Source organism: Schistocerca americana, chromosome 1 (assembly GCF_021461395.2).
Source record: "Schistocerca americana isolate TAMUIC-IGC-003095 chromosome 1, iqSchAmer2.1, whole genome shotgun sequence".
Lineage (NCBI taxonomy): Eukaryota > Metazoa > Arthropoda > Insecta > Orthoptera > Acrididae > Schistocerca > Schistocerca americana.
In genome coordinates, this window is record NC_060119.1 from 441854439 (window position 1) to 441881832 (window position 27394).

The following is a 27394-nucleotide window of genomic DNA, read 5'->3' on the forward strand; positions in this document are numbered from 1 at the left end:
AGGTATCGAATATATTGCTTCCCCCTACTTATACCTCCCGAAGAGATCACTAATGTAAAATTAGAGAGATTCGAGCGCGCACGGAGGCTTTCCGGCAGTCGTTCTTCCCACGAACCATACGCGACTGGAACAGGAAAGGGAGGTAATGACAGTGGCACGTAAAGTATCCTTCGCCGCACACCGTTGGGTGGCTTGTGGAGTATAAATGTAGATGTAGAAGTTTGCGCAACCACAGAACTTCACTGGGCTCTTCTTTCCCATCCATCCTACAGCCTGGATCTCGCACCTCCCGACTTCCACCTGTCTGGCTCAATGAAGATTGCACTCTGCGGGAAGCAGTACGTGGATGCTGGAGAGATTATTGGTGCAGCAAGACACTGGCTACAACGTCGACGAGTAGAGTGCTACCATGTGGAATTACAGGCCCTACGAATAAGGTGGCGTAAGGCCGTCGCATTGAACGGAGATTCTGTTGATAAATAGGGTTTGTAGCCAAAAGGATGGGGAATAATATGGTGTACTGGAGTCCTGAATAAAACCAAGCTGCTTTCTGAAAAGAAATTTGTTCCGTTTCTTACTGACACCGCTCGTACATAGTAAGGGTGTAAGATAACTTTCGTTCTATCATATTGACGTTATTGACGTTTCTAAAGCAGGATTCAATATGGCTATATATTATATGTGTCACATACAGCTTTTATTACACTAACTTGATGTTGAAAACGTAATAGGAGCAGTAAGTGTAATGGAGACTTTGAAACATAGGAGCTGTAGATCGTTTAACCACTCAAATTTTCATCGTATTCCGACTGGTGTGAAATAGTACAATAATACAGTCTGTTAAGTAAGATCGTGGTCGACTAACAGGTAGAAAAATGTATTTGGCAACCAACTAAAATATGTTACGAATAAAAGAAAAAACTAGTTACAATTAATAATACGTCCACTCGCTCGCAGCGTCTATAATTGCTTGGCATGTTCGAGGCATGATTGAAACCAAGGTTTCTGGGTATTCACGTGAAAGAGACCTCCGTATCGTCGAATTGGCGTTAACAGCTGTTTAAAAGTGAGGATTTTTTTCCCCTGGAGACTTCTTTTTGACGTTAGGCCATATATTTTCAGTAGGATAAGTGTCAGGAGACTGAGGGCCAATCCAGTATCGTACAGCTTTCTCCTCTTTGCAGTCGCTACAAAGCTTGCTGGGGCACTTCGGATCGTTGTCCTCTCGCAGTGTCCAATGTTAATTTTTGTCGATAAACCAACTAGGCAGTCGGCATCAAACAACTTTGATAATTTTGTAACATCTGTGCATTTAAATTGTAGGTAAAAAGGTGCTCTGAGAAACCTCCCCAAATATGCTTAATGGACACTGCATCAAGGACAGAGGTTCCCTCTATTGGGCTGTGAGACAACTAAGGCGATATCTTTTACCATCTGTGCGTAATGCCGACCATGCTGTTACTTAACAGACTGTAAATTGCGCATTTTAGTTGTAGTTTTCATGGTTTGGATATGATCTCAACAATGACAGTATATTTGAACATTGCCCCACTCCTCAACGGCGATTCGGCGTAGGTCGCTGAGAGTGGTTAGTGGGTCACGTCGTCCATAAACAGGCCTTTTCAATCTATCCCAGGCATGTTAGATAGGGTTGATGTCTGGAGAACATGCTGGCCACTCTAGTCGAGCGATGTCGTTATCCTGAAGGAAGTTATTCACAAGATGTGCACGATGGGATGCGAATTTTCGTCCATGAAGTCGAATGCCTCGCCAATATGCTGCCGACATGGTTGCACTATCAGTCGGAGAATGGCATTCTCGTATCGTACAGCCGTTATGGTGTCTTCCATGACAACCAGCGGCATACGTCGGACCCATATAATGCCACCCCAAAACAGTAGCGAACCTCCACCTCGCTGCACTCGCTGGACAGTGTGTCTAAGGCGTTCAGCCTGACCGGGTTGCCTCCAAACGCGTCTCCGACGATTGTCTAGTCGAAGGCATATCTGACACTCATCGTTGAAGAGAACGTCATGCCAATCCTGAGCGGTCCCATATATTCTGCTCTGCATGGTGTCGTGGTTGCAAAGATGGACCTCGCCCTGGACGTCGGGAGTGAAGTTGCGCATCATGCAGCCTATTGCGCACAGTTTGAGTTGTAATACGACGTCTTGTGGCTGCACGAAAGGCATTATTCAACATGGTGGCGTTGCTGTCGGGGTTCCTCCGAGCCATCCACTGCAGTAATAGCCCTTGGGCAGCTTGAGCGATGCATGTCACCGACAGTTCCTGTCTGTCTGGATCTCCTCCATGTCTGAAGAACATCGCTTTGGTTCGCTCAGAGACGCCTGGACACTTCCCTTGTTGAGAGCCCTTCCTGGCACAAAGAAACAATGCAGACGCGATCGAACCGAGGTATTGACCGTCTAGGCGTGGTTAACTACAGGCAACACGAGCTGTGTACCTCCTTCCTGGAGGAATGACTGGAACTGATCGGCTGTCGGATCCCCTGCGTCTAATAGGCGCTGTTCATGCATGGTTGTTTACATCTCTGAACAGTCAAAGGGTCTGTGTCTGAGATACAATATAAACAATCAACGTCTGTCTTCAGGAGTTCTTGGAACTGGGGTGATGAAAAACCTTTTTTTCGTGTGTGTAGTTTGCACTAACGAGTTTACGAAATTGTAGAGTGTTGCTACCCATGTTTTAAGACTGTCAGTACAGAAATGACAATACACGTTTGTTCTATCATATTCATTGACTTTCTTACGGTTCCTTCTGCCTGTACATTATGTGTATCACACAGATCTTTTTTCACACAGCCTTCGTGCTGAAAACGTATCAGGAGCAGTTAGTGCAACGGATATTTTTAAACGTGGGTGCTGTATGCAATACGTGGTATAGCAATTCGTGGTATAGAAAACTCGATCTTAGAAGCAATTCATTGCATTATATTATTTATGTCTTCGTTTTTCGAATGTAATCCTGCTTTTATTATTGTGTTTGTTTAAAAAACATCAGCAAGATGCGTCCCGGGTGGAATTTCTCGCATCTTTCCCGAAATAATAAGTACATCAATATTATATCCAGGACTGGTAAAAACATGACAGAGAATTCATCAGCGGTAACTGAAACGATCAGTGGAGTTTGCAAAGGAACTTATACTAAATTGTTGTATTTTCTGTTCTTTCCATATCCATACAAATAGCTTGTACCAGTGTTGGTATCATCACTAATAGAGACATAAATAAACGCAATTAGCACATAACGCCTTCTAATTTTCTCAACTCACGCTGAGTAATGTCGCGCAAGGTCCACAACGGAAATTGTGACGAGGCCGTGGGTGACATCAGGCTAGACACAAAGGGCAGAAAGTGCGCCAGCACCGTTAGCTAGCAGACAGAGTTTATGGCGGAGGACGCCTGCGCATGGGCGCAGTCCCTCGTGGTTGAACAATAGGAGGAGGATAAGGGGTGGGGAAAAAGTGTTATTCTGGAAGGACAGCCGTCCACAGTAACAAATGTAACTTCAGACGTGCAGACATGCCACAGAGAAGTGTGGTAACAATTTTTCAACGCGTGTGGTATGTTAGTGATTGAGCGGATGACACCAATTGCAGTTTTCCAGCCTTGGTGGATGTTACAATTACCTGTGAAGAAGTAACAATTACCTGTGAAGAAGTATTGATCAGGAATTGGCAAGTAATATAAAACTTTAGAGTTCGAAACTGTGAAAAAGTGTAGTAGCCTATTATTACACAACACATGCCATAAAAACACCTGGAAATGGTAATGCCGGAGCATATGAAGAGGATCAAGAACATTGTTTCATTCGTAGATACAGCAAGTGTCAGGCTCCAATACATTAGTAAGAATCTGGGAAACTGCAGCCCACTAAAGAAATTGTGTAAAAAACACTTGTACAACCTGCACCAGACAACTGCACAGGTGTGAGGAATTCATATCTGTTGGACTAATCGACGTCTACGAAGGAGGTCAGCGCAGTGGACAGGAGAATGCAAAAGAAATGAGACTGAAGACTTCTACTTTTAGTGTAGCACAGGTGGTCCTACACCAAATCTCGTGAATATCTGTTTAGGAAGTGCCAAGAATAGATTTGTAACATTACTAGTTAATGTCCAATGTGAGTGCAGAACCCCTAGCTTTAGAAACGAGAAAAGACACTGAAGAGATAAAAACAATTCTTAAGCTGTGGAAAAGCAGCGATCTAGGACTATACAAGTCGTTTGGCGGAATGTAAGACGCTATTCGCCTAGGAAGGATCACATTCTTCGAACGCTCCTCGAGAATGGACCGCACTACATTCCTCAGGAAAATATAATCAACGTATGTGAATGTCATACGTTCTGGGAGATAAAATCAGCACCTGGGAATAAAAGGAAAACCATTACATGGGGGAAAACAAGAAGAAACAGCTTTGGATGTAAGAGAAGAAAGAATCAGCAAGCTAGAGGATATACTGGTGCCAAAGAAAACTGGAATCACGGCGAGTTTCTCATGTGGTTCATGCTAGGCCAAAGGGGACTCAAGAAAAAAGTCTTCTTCGTCAGTTTCTGGCGGGACTAAGAAGACTATGATAGGACAGCTTAGAATCTATCCTATCGAGGAGGTTGGTTAGTTAGTGTCATTTTAACCTCATTGGGCGGGATGGATGACACGACGTCTCTGTGATTCGTGACGAGTGCCACATTGCCATTTGCTGTTAGAAAGACGCATGTGAACGAGCTATATCTGTCTCGAAAAGAACGCGCTGAGTACTGTAAATTCTTTACTCAATTATTCGAATAACTAATATAACGAGCATATGAGATGAAGAGCAAAACGTTCTTTTACAAACTCGAGATCATTCGTAGTGACACTGAAAACCAAGATTACGAACAATCTGCACAACTTGACATAAATTCAGCAAAACAGACATATGCCAATTAACCTTCAGTGAGTGTCATTCAGCGTACGTGTGGTGAAAGACATACACAAATTTTAGAATAAGGTACTCTGAACACCTAAAGCTCTTCAAAGTGGAAACACATACACCGAATTTGCAAACCACCTCATATAACAGAATCATCGCCCTATAATAAGTAGTAATAATAATATGCATACAGCTAGTGACCATCTGCAACGACACAAAAAAAGATAACTTTAAGCATAAAGTACTCTACCCTTCTGATTTGAACAAACTATTTTTTGAGGTTATAATTTACTCCAAAAATTTCCGATTAAGATTTCGCCTCCTTGTGGTTTCCAATAAGGCTGCGAGATCAGTCTACAGACTCCGAGTTATATTCCGATTATAATGTTTTTCATCGTCAGGATGCCAGAAACTCCTTTTTTTTTGGACTAAACTTACCGATTTATCATAACCCACATTTCGCATACTAGAACGCTAGGAAATTCGACTGCAGAAAATTGTTTTGAATTTCAGCTATTGTGGTCGTCCGAATTTTGTACGTTCGGGCGATGAGTTTCAGAGAACACGGTTCAGCGCACATTGTTGAATAAGGGGCTCCGCAGCAGATTACCCCTACGTGTTCCCGTGTTGGCCCAATGACGTCGTCATTTACGATTGCAGTGGCCACGGGATCATACAGATTGGAGCTGTGTCAATAGAAACGTGTTACTTGGTAGGATGAATCACGTGTCTTGGTACACCACATCCATGATCGTGTCAGGATACGCCATCATCAAAAAGAACCGCTTATCAAAAAAATACTGCGTGCTATGGGCGTGGGCAGTATTATGGTATGGGGACATTTACAAGGGCTTCCATGGGACCCATGGTTGTAATCGAAGGAACCAGAAAAGATGTGAACTACATGAACACTACTGCGGATTATCTGCACCGCTTCATGCTTTGCCGGCCGCTGTGACCGAGCGGTTCTAGGCGCTTCAGTCCGGAACCGCGCTGCTGCTACGGTCGCAGGTTCGAATCCTGCCTCGGGAATGAATGTGTGTGGTGACCCTAGGTTAGTTAGGTTTAAGTAGTTCTAAGCCTAGGGGACTGATGACCCCAGATGTTAAGTCCCATAGTGCTTAGAGCCATTTGAATTTGCTTCATGCTTTATGTCTTCCGCTATAGCTATGGCTTATTTTAGCAGGTTAGGTGTCCGTGTCGCAATCGTGTTACAGTAGTTTGAGAAACGTGATCGTGAACTCACGTTGATGTCTTGGCCACCAAATTCGCCTGATATGAAACCGAAGGAACACATCTGGGATGCAGTCGAGCGCCAGCTCCGCACTCGCAAACCACCGGTCAGTAATTTCCGGGAACTGCCTGTCCTGTGCGTAGACATCATCTGCCACACACCTCTGGAAACCTACCAAGGACTTGTCCATCCTCTGTCACGCAGAATCGCGGCTGTAATGCGTTCCGTTCCAAATGTGAGCCGACACACTATTAAGTACTTGCCCGTGTGGACCTCTATACTGTCTCTCAGCATCTCAAAAATTTGTTACTAATTTTAATCAGGACAAAAATTACGTTTTTTTCGGAAATATGCGACATTTTAGGGCCAGAAAAAGATTTATCTTCGATAACTTACAAGCACAAAGCTTTGGTCAGCGGATGAGGCAGCACAGTGGGACCCAACAAAGCCGGGCTTCCATTATTGGTACATTGCTGGTGAGAGCAATCCAGCCCTCTCGAAGTCAATCATCATTCAATTTCAGATGAGGTGACAAAAGTCATGTGACTGCGACACGCACATATACAGATGGCGATAGTATCACGTACTCAAGGTACTGGCGGAGCCGTGATTTGTACTTATGTGATTCACGTGAAAAGGTTTCCGACATAATTATGTCCGCCCAACATGCAGATTTTGAACGCGGAATGGTAGTTGGATCTAAGCGCATGAGATATTCCATTTCACAAATACACACATCAAAAAAAGTTTTGCATCACCTTCAGAGAGTTCCGGAACCTGTACGGAAAATTGGAATAAAGATCAACATAAACATCATTTCCGCCCTTTTTATTGCTCATGAAAATCACACATTGCATGATGCACCACCATTCAGCGAGACCTTCAGAGGTGGTGGTCCACATTGTTGTAAACACTGGTACCTTTAGTACCCGGTAGCACGTCCACTTGCATTGATGCATTGTCCCACTCTTCAACGGCGATTCGGCGTAGATCCCTCACAGTGGTTAGTGGGTCACGTCGTCCATAAACAGCCCTTTTCAATCTTTGAGCGGGTTTAGTGATATCTCTGAACAGTCAAAGGGACTGTGTCTGTGATATAATATCCACAGTCAACGTCTGTCTTCAGGAGTTCTGGGAACTGGGGTGATGCAAAACTTTTTTTGATGTGCGTAGTTAGGGTATTCAGCATTCCGAGATACACAGCGTCAAGAGTCTGTCGAGATACCAAATTTCAAGCATTCTCTCTCACCACCGACGACACAGTGACCGACGGCCTTCACTTAACGACAGAGAGCAACGGCATTTGAGTAGAGTTGTCATTGCTAACAGACAAGCAGCAATGTGTGAAATAACCGCTGTAATCAATGTGGCACGTACGATGGACGTATCCATTTGGACAGAGCGGCGAAACTGGCGTAAATGAGGTATGTCAACAGACGACCGACGCGAGTACCTTCGCTAACACCACGACATCGCCTGCAGCGCCTCTCCTGGGCTCGTGACTATGTCGGTTGGACCCTAGACAGCTTGAAAACCGCGGTCTGGTCGGATGAGTCGCGATTTCACTTGGTAAGAGGTAACGGTAGGTTCGAGTGTGACGCAGACCCGACTAAGCCATGGACCCTAGTCGTCAACAAGATACTGTACAAACTGGTGGTGACTACATAGCGTTGTGCGCTGTGTTTACATGGTCTCTTGTGCAGCTGCATCACCGATTGGCTGGAAATGGTTATGTTCGGCTACTTGGAGACCATTTGCAGCCATTCGTGGACTTCATGTCTCCAAACAACTATGAAATTTTTTATGGATGAGTATGTGCATCATCTCACAGGGTCACGTGCACTGCTTGGGCCTCGCATATTACCTGGCATGAATCCCATCAACATTTATGGGACATAACCGAGAGGTCAGGATCTTTATTTCTGCAGGGACTATCGACGACTTGTTGAGTCCATGACACATCGAGCTGCTGCACCAGGCAAAATGTGCGACACGATATTTGGGGGTATCGCAAGCCTTTTGTCACCTCATTGTAAAGTAATACATGTTAGAGGCAAAGCTTCGCAGCCTTGGTCTCTGGACGCGTACACCCGTCAAGGTCACTGGCGCCAGCTCCAGAGGGCAGGCTACCACTGTCGCTTTCACTGACGCCAGAGCGGCGCCTCGTCCCGGCGCCGGAACGCGGGCAGTGGCGCTTCGCTTCGCTTCTCCCCTCGTTGGTTTCTGGGTGGCGGCCGTAACCCGATCTAGCGCGCGCCGCCCTGACACGGACGTGACACACATCCCCAACGAGTCGGTCAGCTGATACTGCGGAGACGCTCGCTTTTTTCGGGAGTCTCGCCTTTGCCGGCCAGACACAGTTCTTCGGTTTCCGCAGCTCGCGAGTAAGAGGATGCCCTGATGGCACACCTCCCGCCTCTCTACTTCTCCTGATTGCCCATCCCGCCTAGCTGAATATTCCCGTACACAATAAACCATATCTGTGTGTGATCTAATGTAAAACAATCTTTTTTAACGCGCAGTACTAACAAGAGAACCTCCACATCGCACCCCTCTCAGATTTAGTTATAAGTTGGCACAGTGGATAGACCTTGAAAAACTGAACACAGATCAATCGAGAAAACAGGAAGAAGTTGTGTGGAACTATGAAAAAAATAAGCAAAATATACAAACTGAGTAGTTCATGTGCAAGATAGGCAACATCAAGGATAGTGGGAGCGCCATGGTCCCGTGGTTAGCGTGAGCAGGAACGAGAGGTCCTTGGTTCAAGTATTCCCTCGAGTGAAAAGTCTAATTTTTTATTTTCAGACAAGTATCAAAGTTCAGGCACTCACACATAATCAACTTCGCTCTCCAAAATTGCAGAACATATTCAGATTTGCTTGGACATATGCAGGATTTGACGGTCTACACACGGAAAAATTTGAAAACGTTAAAAACATATGTTTTGACAGAGCAAAGGGAATACTGTGCGACTGTGAAACTGTTGCATTCATTTGTTGCAGTTTATGTGACAAACTCTTATGTTTTCATCACTTTTTTCGGAGTGATTATCACATCCACAAGAACACCTAAATCGGGCAAGGTAGAAGAATCTTTTTACCCATTCGGCAAGTGTACAAGTTAGGTGGATCGACAACATATTCCTGTCATGTGACGCACATGCCGTCACCAGTGTCGTATAGAATATATCAGACGTGTTTTCCTGTGGAGGAATCGGTTGACCTATGACCTTGCGATCAAATGTTTTCGGTTCCCATTGGAGAGGCACTTCCTTTCGTCTAGTAATCGCACGGTTTTGCGGTGCGGTTGCAAAACACAGACACTAAACTTATTTCAGTGAACAGAGACGTCAATGAACGAACGGACAGATCATAATTTTGCGAAAATAAAGATAGTAAACTTTTCAGTCGAGGGAAGACTTGAACCAAGGACCTCTCGTTCCGCAGCTGAGCACGCTGTTGCCTATCTTGCGCATGGGCTACTCAGTTTGTATATTTTGCTTATTTTTTTCATAGTTCCACACAACTTCTTCCTGTTTTCTCGACTGATCTGTGTTCAGTTTTTCAAGGCCTATCTACTGTGCCAACTTATAACTAAATCTGAGGGGGGTGCGATGGGGAGGTTCCCTTGTAAGCAATAATCAATGAAGTGCCAAGGAAACTGCTATAGGCATGCGTATTCAAATACAGAGATACGTAAACAGGCAAAATACGGCGCTGCGGTAGGCAACGCCTACATAAGACAACAAGTGTGGTGCAGCTGATATATCCGTAACTGCTGCTGCAATAGCATGTTATCAAGATTTAAGTTAGTTTGAAAGTAGTGTTATAGTCGGCACACGAACGATGGGACACAGCATCTCCGTGGTAGCGATGAAGTGGCGATTTCCCGTACGACCATTTCACGAGTGTACCGTGAATATCAGGGATCCGGTAAAACATCAAATCTTCGACATCGCTGCGCCGGAAAAAGACGCTGCAAGAGCGGGACCAACGACGACTGAAAGAATCAAAAAAAAATGTTCAAATGTGTGTGAAATCTTATGGGACTTAACTGCTAAGGTCATCAGTCCCTAAGCTTACACACTACTTAACCTAAATTATCCTAAGGACAAACACACACAACCCATTCCCGAGGGAGGACTCGAACCTCTGCCGGGACCAGCCGCACAGTCCATGACTGCAGCGCCCAAGACCGCTCGGCTAATACCGCGCGGCCCTGAAAGAATCGTTTAACGTGACTGAAGTGCAATCCTTCCATCAATCCTTCCACAAATTGCTGCAGATTTCAGTGCCGGTTCATTAGTAAGTGTCAGCGCGCGAAACATTCAACGAAATATCATCGATATGAGCTTTCGGAGCCGAAGGCCCACCAGTCTACGCTTGATGACTGCACGACACAAAGCTTTACGCGTCGCCTGGGCCTGTCAACACCGACACTGGACCGTTGATGACTGGAAATATGTTGCCTGGTCGGACGAGTCTCGTTTCAAATTGTATCGAGCGAATGGACATCTACGGGTATGGAACCGACCTCATGAATCCATGGACCCTACATGATGACGCCCGACACAAAGCTTCACGCCTCGCCAGGGCCCCTCAACACCGCGCAGATGGAGTGGTATGGGACTCCTGATACGTCTAGATACGACCCTGACAGGTGACACGTACGTAAGAATCCTGTCTGATCACCTGCCCAGAAATGCTACAGGGTGGCTCCAGGATCACTCTTCTGACTTTAAAACTTCCGCTGGCCATCGAACTCCCCAGACAGTAACATTATTGAGCATATTTGAGATGCCTTGCAACGTCCTGTTCAGCATAGATCCCACCCCTTCGTACTTTTACGGATCTATGGACAGCCCTGTAGGATTCGTAGAGCCATTTCCCTCCAGCACTACTTCAGACATTAGTCGAGTACATGCCACGTCGTGTTGCGACAATTCTGCATGCTCGCGAGGGCACTACACAATGTTAGGCAGGTATACCAGTTTCTCTGGCTCTTCAGTGTATTTATACATGCAGCTACTGGTATTATATTGATTATTACCTTAAGGTTAGCTATATCCACTCAGGACAAATACAGTAAGTTATTATACAGGGCGATTCTTATTAACGTTTAAAAACCCCCAAAGCAACGTAGATGACGCTGAGGCAAGTAATTTAAAATAAGAAACATGGGGCCGCAAATGTGGGGAATTCCGCGAAAAGTGGATGACCGATGTTCGACATGTGACGGCATCAGATAATGTACCTCGCCACACGTGGAGCGATTGGGCTTCTCGATTCTATCTTCGCCGGTAGGGGGCAGTGCTACGCATCGCTCCGCTAAGCTACTCTGCTGTCGAACACATTTTGTAAATGTTACCTGTTGCAAACATAGAAGTTACAAAATTGTTATCCTCGCTGTAAAAAAGCAAAAACTGCTCTTATTTTGTATTTCTTTCATTTTGTCCCTTCATTTTTTTGTTTGCTCACTTTATTTTGTAAAGAAAAATTATATAAGTTACTGGTAGCGATGCAACTCAGAAGCTTGTATTTAGTTATTTGTGACGCAATACGGTAGATTTTTGGATACTGTATTTCGCAACTGCAACGGCCTTGCCGCAGTGGATACACCGGTTCTCATCAGATCACCGAAGTTAAGCGCTGTCGGGCGCGGACGGCATTTGGATGGGTGACCATCCGGGCCGCCATGCACTGTTGCCATTTTTCGGGGTGCACTCAGACTCGTGACGCCAACTGAGGAGCTACTCGACCGAATAGTAGCGGCTCCGGTCAAAGAAAACCATCATAACGACCGGGAGTGCGGCGTGCTGACCGCACGCCCCTCCTATCCGCTTCCACAATCGAGTATGAGACGGCGGTCGGATGGTCCCGATGGGCCACTTGTGGCCTGAAGACGGAAAGCTGCTGCTATTAGTTTTCATCTAAGCCACGGAGATCATTGGTCCGACAAATAAAATAACAAATCCTACCTCAATGTAGACACGTAATTGGCTAATGTAGTGCAAAGAAATACTGCCTGCCAGACGTACGATTCGATCTCTGAGCCTCACACGCTAAAGTCGAGGACGCAGGACCAGAGCCACAACGAGGTGAACACTGGGTTGGGATGGTCACGTGCGACAGACCGATAGACCACACTTTTGCACATGCGGTGACGTACTGTACGTTATCTGGTGATGTCACGTGTTCAACATTTGACACCCATTTTTGGGATATTTCCCGACGTTTGTGGCCCCATGTGTCTCGTATTAAATTACTTGTCTCTGCGCCATCTATGTATCTTCGGGGTCTTTTACATGTTAAGGTTAATAAGGATCATTCTGTATAGTAACAAACCCGCAACTGCAAAAATGATAAATAAATAAAGACAGAAGAGAAAGAAGAAGTTCGTAGTAACTGCAGCTACAAATATTTGTTATTTAAAATGTATTGGTTTTTTATTGTGGTAGACCAGCGCCATCAGGCTCTCGCTTATATCTTATCAGGCATTCTACATATTGACGTGTTACATGTTGGCTTTCGTTTACTGACGTTTGTCCGATATTTCGGCAGTACGAGGTACAGGCATTTTCAATTTGCAATGATTCCGAGACGTAAGCCAACAGGCAATAAGCCAACAAGAAACCGAGAAAGCCCAACAAATTTTTTGTACAAAAAGTTTAAAAAATTGTAATAAAATGTTTTAACGTCAAAATTGCAAGTATGTAACAGCAACTGACGACTACTTTCATCTGATTATTTAGTTATCTTCATCGGTTATTTAAAAAAAAAAGACATATTGTGTCTGCCCGTATAATGAGATTAAGGCAACGTGCGCATCGCAGTGGACACTCATGCAAGAGCCGGATCTCAGTAAAAAATCAGCATGTACCATCGAGTTAAAACATGATGTATACAAGATCTGAGTAAAAAATCAGCATGTACCATCGAGTTAAAACATGATGTATACAAGGCCCAATGCGGACGAGTTGGTTGGTTGACTGATTTGGGGGTGAGACCAAACAGCGAGGTCATCAGTTCCATCGGATTAGGGAACCATTCCGGCATTAGTCCGAAGCGATTTAGGGAAATGACGGGTGGCCGGACGCAGGTTTGAAAAATTGTGAAAAATTGTTTCTTTCGGCCGCGCTTGACGTTACTCTCGTCCAATATAGTGCACGGGTTTCTGTTAGCCAAATATTCCTCGAGCTAGTCACACGTCTGCGAAGGTACCCCGTGTGATGGTACCTCCGTTAATAGTCTACGATGTGATACAATTTTGAACGCCTTCCGGAATCTGGGCAAACGAAATATATCTGTTCACTTACATATTTTGTTTGCGAGATTTATCGTCAGCGGTCAGAAAAATTTTCGTTCACTACGGACATATATAGGGGTTATTTCTTAGAGGTAATAGGTGATGCCCTAACGATCCTTTCGTTGCAATTGGGAACTTCTGGTGTTCATTCTACCACCTACAAAATTGAAACTATAAGTAATTGCATTAACAGCGGAAAGTATGTAATTAATATCGTGGAACTCAAGTTTTAGAGACGTGTGGGGAATCCAAGTAGTCCTATCGGCAGAATGTAGAATGGTACCTTCCAGTAGACGAAACGACATGTACTAACCAGTTCTGTGATTCATCACCCTGGACGACTTTTCATCTATTTATGTCGTCCAGTGGCCAAGTTCCTCCCCCCTCCCCCCCCCCCCTCCTCCTCCTCCCGTAAACCTTTGTGTCCTGCGACATGCCTTCTAGCAGAGTTTCTTTCAGGGGACTGTGGTTAACTGTTCTGAAAAATCAAGCTCCGAGTTATCTATCGAGAATCAGTAATAGTTTTATCATTCGAATGGCTGGTACGTGACTGCTGGGGATATCACGCTCACCTGCAGCGAAATACGATACGCCAATAGTTCAGCGATGATCATGGAATGTACGATGCACCCTAATGTTCCATGGGATAGGTGCGCTTCTTCAGAGGTTGTCGGTAAAAAACTTTCTATAACCAAGATCGCATAAATACTCGTTTATTTTCTACAATCGGTTCTAACGGGCTTTGCTGTCACCTTCTGGTTCACAAAAATGTTTGTTTCAAAACGTGTTCAATGTGAGTTAGAACCTCATGCCAAGTTGTATTATTAGTTGGTAAAATGTAGCACATTATGCAAAGGTTTGTCAGAAATAAAACATTTACGGTCAACGAGCATCTTACGCACATTGCCATATCCATATATGTAGCGCTTACAGATAAGATTGTCAAGTCTTAGGAAACACAATATACAATGAAATGTAGAATAGCACGTCTGTTTACGTTAACCTGACGTGTTACATTGATTAATTGTTTGCTACTCATCATACATACCATATATATTTAGCGATGTCAATCTGTTTTACTGATTCTATAGCAAACGACACTAACGTCCGATTGTTGTTTTGATGTTTGCTTACCAATGGTTTGAACATACTTCGCTTCTGAAGATGACGGTTTACACTGTCGAAACAGTTAAAGTGAACCAGATAAAGATTTTCTTGTGCAGCTAATGACTGATTTTTTTATCAATGTTGAAATATTCTGCAGCTGCTGAACTGCAGCTATGAACAAAATCATAAACCATCAAACCATTCGACAAAAAGATAAGGAGGATCGTAGGTTCGTTCCAGCAAAACATTTGACGACATCCGCGAGAAACCCTTCAAGTTCGTCTGTAGAGTCCACTTTCACCCGTTATAACAATTACAACATTCGGAAAAGTTTACATACCCGATTAATAGCAGCGACACTGCTGCAGATTAAGCTGATGACCATGACCCTCTTGCCACACCAGAAACACGCATAGTAATAAGCTGAGGGTCCATTGGTACAAGGATTATTTGTTTATGTAACACATGTTGCTACTGTCGTCGAGGAGAGGTCCTTCCTGTGTACAACAACGCGATGTAGCGTGATACTGCGTGTTGTGTTGAAATCGCCGTCAGCTCAGTACCCGAAACGCTTAAACATATCAGCGTTCATCACCTAACCGGACACAAATTGCAACAAAGGCACAGTTTATATAATTTATTGTTTTTGTTTAAACTCTGCCGTGAGACTCCAGGTGACATTATTCGCTTTCAAGGATGAAGGTCTGTTCCAGAAATCGTATCTGTGAACGGAACTTGATCTTTAGGGAACTCGAGGTATAGTTTTTACAGCGTCGTCTTTATTGAGCGCGACGGGAAACAATGGAGATCCATTCAATAGAACATCGAGCGTGACTGACAAAACCTCGTCACGCCCCGACAGGATCAGCGTTCATGACCCGGAGCCACACTGTACAGCCGAACGGCGAAAGCTTAAACCCGCCTTCTCTTTCGTGGCATCACTCCTAAGGATTTGAGATACCCTGCGATACACCACACACAGTTCTGTAGTACATGCAGCTTAATCTATAAGCATTTTTGTTTTTGGAAAATTTCAGTGATTTAGTTTCTGAGAACAAATGACATGGTTCTACACCTTTATTTCCTGTAGTTAGATAATTACATTCTTCTGTATTCGAATTTTGGATCTAGCACGTAAAATATATGGTATCAAATTATCTCCATTATTTTCTCCATGTACAGTACCACAGCCATATATTTGTTGAAGGACAGTGTCATTGTTCCGCCTAGGTTGTTGCTTACTCGTATTTACTTTTTTAGTTTAGCAAGACTGGCCAACTTCGGCCATTCCCAAATGCTACAGGGGCCAATATGTCGCAACATATACAGCTACTTGACTGTGGAATTGCTTTGTCAACTGTTAAATTGTGTACCAAAAAAAAAAAAAAAAAAACTTTCACAAATTGCTTCACTGTTGTGGCTGTCCGCCTCTGGAATGAATACCATGCACTCTGCAGTCAATCCATTTAAGTAAAAGTTGAAGGACTTTCTTTTTTCAGCCTCATAACTTTTCCCTAAAATCATTAAGCTATGCGGTCAGTTCCCCTCTGTCATACAGTAAAACAAATGCTCCGACCTTCTCCCAATTAGGCTTCTTTCTCTTTTCATTGTTCAATCAGTTACCCCCCCCCCCCCTTATTTTCATTACTTTTGTTTTATGACTTTCCTCTTTCTCTACCTCTCTCATATCCTCTGTTAGTTAGTTATATGTTCCATGGATCATTTTGTACGATAGGTCGTAATGATGTGAAATAAGTGATTTTACATTCACACGCCAAATTAATTTCTGAATATTTCTAAGTTTTTTTTTTAAAGACAAAAAGGAATAAATATATATACACTCCTGGAAATTGAAATAAGAACACCGTGAATTCATTGTCCCAGGAAGGGGAAACTTTATTGACACATTCCTGGGGTCAGATACATCACATGATCACACTGACAGAACCACAGGCACATAGACACAGGCAACAGAGCATGCACAATGTCGGCACTAGTACAGTGTATATCCACCTTTCGCAGCAATGCAGGCTGCTATTCTCCCATGGAGACGATCGTAGAGATGCTGGATGTAGTCCTGTGGAACGGCTTGCCATGCCATTTCCACCTGGCGCCTCAGTTGGACCAGCGTTCGTGCTGGACGTGCAGACAGCGTGAGACGATGCTTCATCCAGTCCCAAACATGCTCAATGGGGGACAGATCCGGAGATCTTGCTGGCCAGGGTAGTTGACTTACACCTTCTAGAGCACGTTGGGTGGCACGGGATACATGCGGACGTGCATTGTCCTGTTGGAACAGCAAGTTCCCTTGCCGGTCTAGGAATGGTAGAACGATGGGTTCGATGACGGTTTGGATGTACCGTGCACTATTCAGTGTCCCCTCGACGATCACCAGTGGTGTACGGCCAGTGTAGGAGATCGCTCCCCACACCGTGATGCCGGGTGTTGGTCCTGTGTGCCTCGGTCGTATGCAGTCCTGATTGTGGCGCTCACCTGCACGGCGCCAAACACGCATACGACCATCATTGGCACCAAGGCAGAAGCGACTCTCATCGCTGAAGACGACACGTCTCCATTCGTCCCTCCATTCACGCCTGTCGCGACACCACTGGAGGCGGGCTGCACGATGTTGGGGCGTGAGCGGAAGACGGCCTAACGGTGTGCGGGACCGTAGCCCAGCTTCATGGAGACGATTGAGAATGGTCTTCGCCGATACCCAAGGAGCAACAGTGTCCCTAATTTGCTGGGAAGTGGCGGTGCGGTCCCTCTACGGCACTGCGTAGGATCCTACGGTCTTGGCGTGCATCCGTGCGTCGCTGCGGTCCGGTCCCAGGTCGACGGGCACGTGCACCTTCCGCCGACCACTGGCGACAACATCGATGTACTGTGGAGACCTCACGCCCCACGTGTTGAGCATTTCGGCGGTACGTCCACCCGGCCTCCCGCATGCCCACTATACGCCCTCGCTCAAAGTCCGTCAACTGCACATACGGTTCACGTCCACGCTGTCGCGGCATGCTACCAGTGTTAAAGACTGCGATGGAGCTCCGTATGCCACGGCAAACTGGCTGACACTGACGGCGGCGGTGCACAAATGCTGCGCAGCTAGCGCCATTCGACGGCCAACACCGCGGTTCCTGGTGTGTCCGCTGTGCCGTGCGTGTGATCATTGCTTGTACAGCCCTCTCGCAGTGTCCGGAGCAAGTATGGTGGGTCTGACACACCGGTGTCAATGTGTTCTTTTTTCCATTTCCAGGAGTGTAGATGCGAGTTAGTAATTTCTACCCGGAACCTTATGTACAATACAATAATAAAAGTTCTTCTACAGAATAGAAGGAGTTATCAAGGAGAAACTTTCTCAGTTTGTTTTCAAATTTTTCTTTGCTGTCTGTCACACATTTTATAGCACTGGGTAAGTGATAAAAAAATTCTGTTGCAGCGTTGTGCACCTCTTTTTGTGATAAAGGCAACCTTAATGTGAAGTAATGAATCTCGTATTTCCTTCTGGTATTGTAATTATGTTTATGACTGTTCCTTTTGAACTGTAGTGGATTATTTACAACAAACTTCATGAGTGAATAAATACACTGTGAAACAGTAGTTAGAATGCCCAACTCCTGTCTGCAGGATGATCGTGCGTGCGTGAGCACCACATATTACTCTTACAGGACGTTTTTGCGCAATAAAGACTTTCTTTCTTAAAGGTGTGTTACCCAGAACATTATTCAATATTGAATGAAAGTACGCAATATATGAAAACTTTCTGATTTGTCTCTACCCAAGATTTGCAATGATTCTAAGTGCAAATGTGGCTGAACTACGTGGTTTTATGAGTTCCAAAATGTGTTTTTTCGAATTTAAATTCTCATCAGTATGGAACCCTAATAATGTTGAAGTTTCCACCCTATTTATTATTTCCTCACAGTGTGTCACATTTATCTTTGATGTAGTGCTCCTAGATGTGCAGAACTGAATATGTTGCCTCTTTTTGAAATTGAGGTTGAGACCATTCGTAGAAAACAGTCAATGATACGTTTAAGAACTTTGTTTACCATTTCTCTTGCTTGGACTGAGTATAATACTAGTGTCACCTGCAATTCTGCTTGTTGTATATTAGGCGGACGAACGTTTACACATATGAGGAACGGTAGTGGGCCTAAGTTGTTACGAGTACTCACGCCTATTGTCTGTATTTTGTCTCGTCGCCAATGCTGTAGAGGCCGACTTGCCAGGGTCGTTACGGGAGTCCGAGTTTGTGAGTGCGTGAAACGGCGTCTCGTGAAGTATACCGCTAAGACAATTCTCCCTGTCACTATTAAACAGCTGTGCCCCAGTGTCAGGTAACAGGATAGGAGAACGAAGGATCTACAACACTTCAACAAATTAGTAATGAAGTCACGCAAATGAGTTAAAAAGGTTTACTTATCTGTGTGACATGTCGAATAATGAAGTCTTCAACACTGCATGTAATGTAACACAAAAGGGACCCTCAATGGCTAAGTGCAAATAAACGTAGGTAAACTACACAGTACATAGCAAATGGAATTTACAACTGTCTGTTCACTTGTAAGAGTTCACTAAACGGCGTTCCCTGTCTGTCAGCCCTGGACGATGATCTGTGACCAAGTGGGCGAGAGCTGCTCTTCTATCTTCCGGTTTTTCCACAATCCGTGAGCCACATGCATAAAATTCTCTGCTCCAAACGTACAGTCTCAGAAATGCCTTAAATTAAGGAAGTTTGGAAATTTGTAGTAAGATCTTATGGGACCAAACTGCTGAGGTCACCAGTCCCTAAGCCTACACACTAGGTAATCTAAGTTAAACTAACTTACGCTTTGGACAACATTCACATGGACAACATACACACCCATGCTCGAGGGAGGACTCGAATCTCCGATAGGGGGAGCCGCACGGACCGTAACAAGGCGCCCTAGACCGTGCAGCTACACCGCGCGGCTTAAATTAAGGCCTATATTTGATAATAATAAGACTTCTTTTAGCTGCAAATGCCTATGTATGTGCTAATCTGCTTTTTATGTCATCTTGGGTTCGTCCGTCATATGTTATATTTGCTTCCACGCCATAAGCAGGAATTTTGATGTTAAGTTTATCGCTAATCTCATTTCTACTTTTCCCTACTCATTGGACTATTCATCCCATTCGAAACATTTTGTAATTCTTCTACACTTTCACTGAGGATAGAAATGTCATCAGAAAATCTTACTAATATTCTTTCACCCTGAAGTTTAATACCACTCTCGAGCTCTTGCCGATGCACGAGCGTTGGAACTTAAATAGTGGCAACTATTTATTCACGACCGATATAAAAGAGTTACATGTTTGCACCTGTTACTGTTCTTCAAAGTAGTCACCAGCGTTGTGTAGAACCCGTTGCCAGCGATGTGGAAGGCGTAGTATACCGTTAGCAGAGCTTGTTCTGTTGATGGTGCGAATGGAGGGGTCTACTGCCTGTCGTGGGAAGCTACGCCGTACCTACGCGGAGCGCGTGACTCCGAAAAGACAGCACTCCACCCTGAGATTGGCATCCCATTGCGTGCGTCCCGATTCCAGGTGCACGTCCATCAGTGCTGGACGAAGCACGGACCCAAAGGAGCAGTTAACGAGGGAGGCGCTTCCAGGCCGAATGGCGAAAGCCTCCCGCCGTCACGAAGAAGGAAAGGTCGCCGCTGCCCTTATCGCCATCGATCGCAGGCACCGCCGATGCGCTGTCGTTGGGTAACTCCTGGGTAATTCACCTGCCGCGGTCGCCGGCCCGCCAGACAGTGCCTCAGTGTCCCCTGGCCTGGAGAACGCACGTGTTCATTTCGACAGTGCAGTGTAATTTGGAAAGGTCGGACGACGTTCCAAGGCGTATCTGCTATGCCCGCGCTGCCCTTAAAGGAGACGCGCCTGAATATGGAATAATTCAGTGTAGGCGAAGTAATGAAGGTCGCTGGTGGGAGTTCCAGCGCACGCCCTGACTTACGGTGGCTCGAGAAGTCGTGGTCGTATTGGTTCATAAATCTTTCGTGGCAGCGACCATACTTCAACAAGATAATGGTCACTAAATTACCGCTAGTGATTATTGCCTGCGGTAGTAATTATTGCCTGCCTCCGTAGTAGATGTTGCTGCACGGCAGTGACTGAATTTATGTGGTATTGTTGATAGTGAAATCCATGAGGTGACAGCCGCCTAATTTGGGAAAGAATCTCCTCTCGCTTTCTCTCATTTATTGAAGTTCGACATCGTCGCGGTAAAGAACACAGCGGTACAAGAATTGTAGAAATGTTTTCATTTCAAGACAACAGACGCAAATAGATATCTTTAGATGGTCAATTTCGGCCAATAACGACCATGTTACGGTCAGCTGTACAGTGGAAAAGAAAAACAAGTACACCAGTAATAAGTCGCGGAAATTTACAAATATCGAACGCAAAAATAATACACTGATGTGATTGTACAGATTTAAAACGCTAGTAGACGCTCAGAAATTTAACAAAACATACGTGAATATAAGTATAGAGTCATGAAATAAAGAGCGACATGCTAGCAAGGCGACGTCATATCACAGCATATGTAACTTACATTGAATCGAAAATGGAACGACGACATTAAATCGTAGGACCATTAAAGTCATATGCAAGCGACACAAAAAACAGCATCATACAGTTCGACTGCCGCCAGGTGTCCCAACTGCTTACACAGGTTACAGAATGATTACAAATCTGAACGTAACTGGCAAGGGTACAGTTACATGACAAACATAACGTACACCATAATCGTGTTTACCCATCCTTGCATTCTCCTGGAGTGTTTTGGGGAAACCACCCAAAGTTTAAATCAATATAGTTGGAAGCCATTTCAGTCTTGCCCTCATGAACACGAAACTCATGTATCAATCATTATGCCACATTCCTCGTCCTGAGACAACAGAAAGAAGAAGGAACCTACTTGAGTATTTCGCTACAGTCATCATCAAATGTCGTGATGTTTGGCTTCCAACTACACTGAGGTGGCAAAAGTCATGGAGTATCCCTTAACATCGTGTCGGACCTTCTTTTGCCCGGCGTCGTGCAGCAACTCGACATGCTACGGACTCAACAAGTCGTTGGAATTCCCCTGAAAAGATATTTAGCCATGCTGCCTCTATAATTGTCCATAATTTCGCAAGTGTTGCCGGTGCAGGATTGGATTGGATTGTTTTGAGGGAAGAGACCAAACAGCGAGATCATCAGTCTTATCGGATTAGCCGGCCACTGTGGCCGAGCGGTTCTAAGCGCTTCAGTCTGGAACCGCGCGACTGCTACGGTCGCAGGTTTGAGTCCTGCCTCGGGCATGGATGTGTGTGATGTCCTTAGGTTAGTTAGGTTTAAGTAGTTCTAAGTTCAGGGGGACTGATGACCTCAGATGTTAAGTTCCATAGTGCTCAGAGCCATTTGAACCATTTTTATCGGATTAGGGAGGAGGGGGAAGAAAGTCGACCGTGTCTTTTCAAAGGAACCATCCCGGCATTTGTCTGGAGCGATTTAGGGAAATCACGGAAAACCTAAATCAGGATGGCCGGACGCGGGATTGAACGGTCGTCCTCCCGAATGCGAGTCCAATGTGCTAACCACTGCGTGCCGGCGCAGGATTATGTACGCAAACTGACCTCTCGATTACGTCCCATAAATGTTCGACGGGATTCATGTCGAGCGGTCTGGGTGGCCAAATCATTCGCACAAATTGTCCAGAATGTTCTTCAGACCAGTCACGAACAGTTGTGGTCAAGTGGCGTGGAGCACTGTCAACCATAACAATTCCATCGCTGTTTGGGAACATGAAGTCCATGAATGTCTACAAATGGTCTCTTAAGTAGCCGACCATAACCATTTACGGTCAATGATCGGTTCAGTTGGAACAGAAGACCTATTTCATTCAATGTAAACACAGCCCACGCCATTAAGGATTCAACAAAAGCTTGCACAGTGTCTTTTTAACAACTTGGGTCCACTGTTTCGTGGGGTCTCCGCCACACTCGAACCCTACCATCAGCTTGTACCCACTGAAATCAGGACTGATTGGTTTTCCAGTCATCTAGGGTCCAACCGATATGGTCACGAACCCAGGAGAGGTGCTGCAGGCGATGTCGTGCTGTTAGCAAAGGCACTCGCGTCGGTTGTCTGCTGCCATAGCCCATTAACGTTAAATCTCGTCGCACTGTCCTAACGGATACGTTCGTCGTATATCTCACATTTGTTTCTGTGGTTATTTCACGCAGTGTTGCTTGTCTGTTAGCACTGACATTTCTGCGCATCCGCCGCTGCTCTCGATCGTTCAGTGGAAGCCATCGGTCGCTACTTTTTCCGTGGTGAGAGGTAATACTGGAAATGTGGTAATCTCGGCACACTCTCGACACTATGGATTTCGGAATTTGAATCTCCTGACGATTTCTATAATTGTATGTCCCACGTATCTAGCTCCAACTTTCATTCCGCGTTCAAAGTCGGTTAATTCCTGTCGTGCGGCCGTAATCACGTCGGAAATCTTTTCACATGAATCACCTGAGTACAAATTTCAACTCTGCCTATGCACTACTGTTTTATACCTTGTGCACGCGACACTGCTGCTATTTGTCTATGTGCATGTCGCTATCCCTTGACTTCTGTCACCCCAGTGTAATGGGCCATCTCGAGGGGTAATCATGGAGATGATTTCTGTGAATCGTGGATTGATCGACCACAACAACAGGAAATTGTTATATATTTTTTATGTTTCGAAGTTGGAGAGAGAGAGAAAGAACAGAAAATATCAGGGCAAGGAAAACTACGTAATAGTTTTGTTTCACGCTTGGGTTCACGGTGAGACAATGAGAAGCTTTGACCGCCTTGACAGAGTAGAATGGATAAATAATAAATATTGTAACGGGCGTCTACATCAAGAAGTAATAGTGCATTTAAATGCAGAAACTATACTTTAAGTCTGCGAAAGTATAAAGACTGATTATATACCGTACAATTATCTTTGAAGTAACGAACAAAGTGTGACATGCAAGTAGAAACCATGTACACCGAAAGAAGGGATTTAAAATGCGAGGAAAGTCATATAAAGCTCTGGAAAGCATAGTGAGTAGTTGCAGGAAATTTAAGTACGGTATACTTAAGATCATATAATTGAACCTTACGAATAAAAGCTACTAAGCTCTGACAGGAGCGTATTGGAACAAGGCTGCTTCCTCATTAGTGAAATTAAAACTTTCTTGTGACACTGCTAAACAAGCTTTTGCTACCATCAGTTCACACATGAAGTGGCAAATGTTCCTGTTCGTATTACAGCAGAACAGAAGAAGCCCGTGGTCTGTGGTGTACGGCTATTTTACATCAGGTTGATAAGTTATTTCAAATATTCGTCCCTTCCCATTTTTAGGAATCCTTATGGATTGCTTGCTGGAAAATAATGTGTTCTGCAGCAGAATATTGAGACAAGTAATAGACGACTGAAGGTGAAGCGAAATCAACAGACGGTGATGTGCTGCTAAGATCGAAATTTCTGTCGTCACTAACTGAAGAGTCTCGTAGATACAGAGGAGTTTCTTAATGTCACCAAGTGTCATTTGCAATTCAGCTGTTGTAGTTAGCGTATTCCAAATAATTCATTTCTGTGTTCTAGTGAATTATCTATAAATGCTATCTATAGCAAAAACAGTATTTTTCAAATATCACTCTCTGGAAAAATGCTATGTGAAATTGTGCTTTAATTGTTTTACATTCCCTTGACGTGAAAGCATAGGCGTCCTAATGGGGAGGCAGTCGCGCACCCCACCCCCCTTCCCGACCTTCTGCCCCTCCTCCCGATGGAATCTGGAGTACAGAGTTTTCATTAGAATTCCCATACACTTCCAGAACTGAGTAGATGACCGCTAGTTCTCAGGGATATATTATATATTGTGTCAGCTGTACAATTTAATTCTTGTAATGTGTGTGGCACGTCACGAAAATAACCAACTAACTTTATCAAAACTGACAATTTTCAGTCTTCTCCCGTCCTAAATTTCTGTAGATTCCCATGCGTGCAGGCAATTATGAATAACATTTCTTCATTTCACATGTCGTAGGGCCTTTCCTGTACGTTTCTGTAACTAATGGAGTGTTCATCAGTCCAAGTTTGATAGACATAATCCGGAATCAAGTGACTTTGAAGACAGCGACAGAACTGTCTTCGAATAATGAGCCTCTAACGTCCTTGCTCATTATAGTTTCCTAATCAGTTGTCAATGAACTGTAAAACCAGTACATAGCACCGCGCACGAAGAGTCTGACATTGGTGCAGTTCTTTTTTGGAATTTCCAGCGAACGCTGTAATGATTCGTTCACGTTCTGAGTCTAGGATGGAGCAACATCTCCCACGATAGCGTTCATGAGCATCCAGGAGGTTGAGGCGGTGGTTAGCTCCATTTGATAGGTGGTCTCTCAGAGCGTACATCAAAGTCGTGTGGCCGCTAACGACTAACAGCTCCCTCAGTAGGGATCCGCCGCCTGATCTGAAAAACTCAGGATGGACCATGTCGTTACGTAAACAACGGGAAGTGAAAGGACCAGAATACGAGTACGTTGCAGTACGGTTAAACAGACCCCTATATGGGTGCTGCTCCCACGAAGTGCGTTCACTATAACGAATGCTGTTGGAATCAACCAGGCGGCTCGCAAGTGTGTTTTGATAGTAAACTGTGGACTCACAGTTCCACTCTGCGTGCGAATATCGTCTGTATTGTACGTGCGTCACATTTTCCTTTCTTTTCGTTACCTATTGCGTGTGTGACCTGTAAAAGCCCTTCGGCTTTTAATGTAGTTTATACCTAATTATGAGAGATGTTCCCGCAGTTTATGTAGCCTTCCAAAACTGGCAGGATGTTAATTGTGGCGAAAGTTTCGAAGTGACGTCAGCTGACACACATAGCGCTGACCCGGGCAAACAATATAAGCCGCTCGAGGCGTCAGTTTCCGCAGCGTGACCCCGAAATGGCTCATATTGTTTTCACGATTTATATGTGTTACGCCAGTAAGCACATTGCGTCACTTCTGCAACACTGTGTCAGACGAATTACGGCTGAGTAATGGTAAGACACCAGGAACGTGTTCACGTTCCCCATGGACGCAGTAGAGGTGTAGCTTGTCTGCTTACAAATTATGCATTGCATATCTTTGCAGTAAGTTTTCCAGGAAAGAAGAAAAAAGAAGAAAAAATGTAATGTGAAAATGTTATGTGAAACGATGCATCTTTTATTAACGTCATTATTATTTATATGTGTTATACTTCTTACCAAATCCGTACTCTGCGTTATCTAAGTAATCATTCAATGTATGGAATTGTATTACTTAACAGGTACTTTTTAACTGCCTGTTTAAATACGTTTGTTTTCGTAATCTCTTTAACCTCCTTGGGCAATTTATTCAATATTACCGCCGCGAGACTTTGCATTCTTACAATTTGTTATAGTTTCACTCCTTGCAGAAAATACTGTTTGAAATTTTGTGTTTATTATTTCTTGGTACATGTAAATTCATTTAGCTACTGCTCCAAGGATATGAACAGAGCTGCCTGTGCAGTAATTACCAACGTTGTTTTTGACGTGTACAACTGATTGGTACACGTACTCACATAGTATAATTAAAAACCTCTATGTTTTGAACATATATTTACAGTGCGCTCGAATACTGCTTTTTGCTATTATTATTATCACCCTTTTTATAGTATGAAAACTGTGTTGATATTTTGTCCATTTATTTCCCAGAAAGGACTCCATAGTTAAGAACTGAAAGTAGCGGAACATTGAAAAAAAAAGAAAACATGAAAAAATAATTATAAATGTATTGTAAATATTTCTATACGGTTTTCATGGAGATAGACAAAGAGACATGGGACTTAACTAAAGAAAGAACGTGAAGTGCCGGAATGGTAACATTTTTGCATTGACAGTTTGTGCTGTAGCTAATCCTGAGCTGCTTCCGTTATTATTTTAAAAGTATTGCTGGGTATTACGACGGGAAAGTAGACCGTTTCGTAACTGGAGGAGATGTATTTTTCGCTTAACGGATGTGTAGATACTCAAAACAGAGGACTGTATTGTGTCACCATACAAGCTACTGTCTCTAGAGAAGCGCCTTATCACATTACTCTTCAGCATCGAAAAAAGTCAAAGTCTGTGTCCATTTCTTTGAAATCTATGTTCGGTTACAGTTAACAAGCTCAGTTTGTTGATTTTTCACTGTTCCTGCTATTCTAGTGTTTAAAGGTTTGGAAAAGTTGAGGAAAGAGGAACACGGGAAAGACAAAAAGTGAGAACTGTGAGGATTTGTTCACAGACCAGAACTGTGTTGTCTGTTTTGGAGACGAATACTCTTTGTTGCGAGCAGACACTTGATTCGAAGAAAACGAATTGCAATGCAATAGACCGTTATGCCTCCCTGTTTGCCATGTTGAATCGTCTAGTTTCTTTGTCAGATTCGTACCAGTTCTCAGTAACGTTAAATGTTGCGGAGCGGGAAAGAGCGCCTGGTCCCCTGCACGAATCCGCCCGGCTGACTTGTGTCGAGGTCCGGTGATCCGGCCAGTCTGTGGATAGTTTTTAGGCGGTTTTCCATCTGCCTCTGGAATGCGGGCTGATTCCCCTTATTCCACCTCAGCTACATTATGTCGGCGATTGCTGCGCAAACAAGTTCTCCACGTACGCGTACACCACCATTTCTCTACCACGCAAACACAAGGGTTACACTCGTCTGATGTGAGACGTTCCCTGAGGGGGGGGGGGGGGGGGGGAGTCCACCGAGGGCCGA

At 44.4% G+C, this 27394-nt stretch overlaps 1 protein-coding gene and 1 pseudogene across 2 annotated transcripts in view; one reads left to right on the forward strand and one right to left on the reverse strand.

Annotated features, from left to right (window-relative positions):
* Positions 1–27394, reverse strand: part of LOC124602927 — a 274195-nt gene that overhangs the window by 98107 nt on the left and 148694 nt on the right. The gene's annotated exons all lie outside the window — the stretch shown is intronic.
* Positions 11760–11877, forward strand: LOC124552603 (annotated as a pseudogene).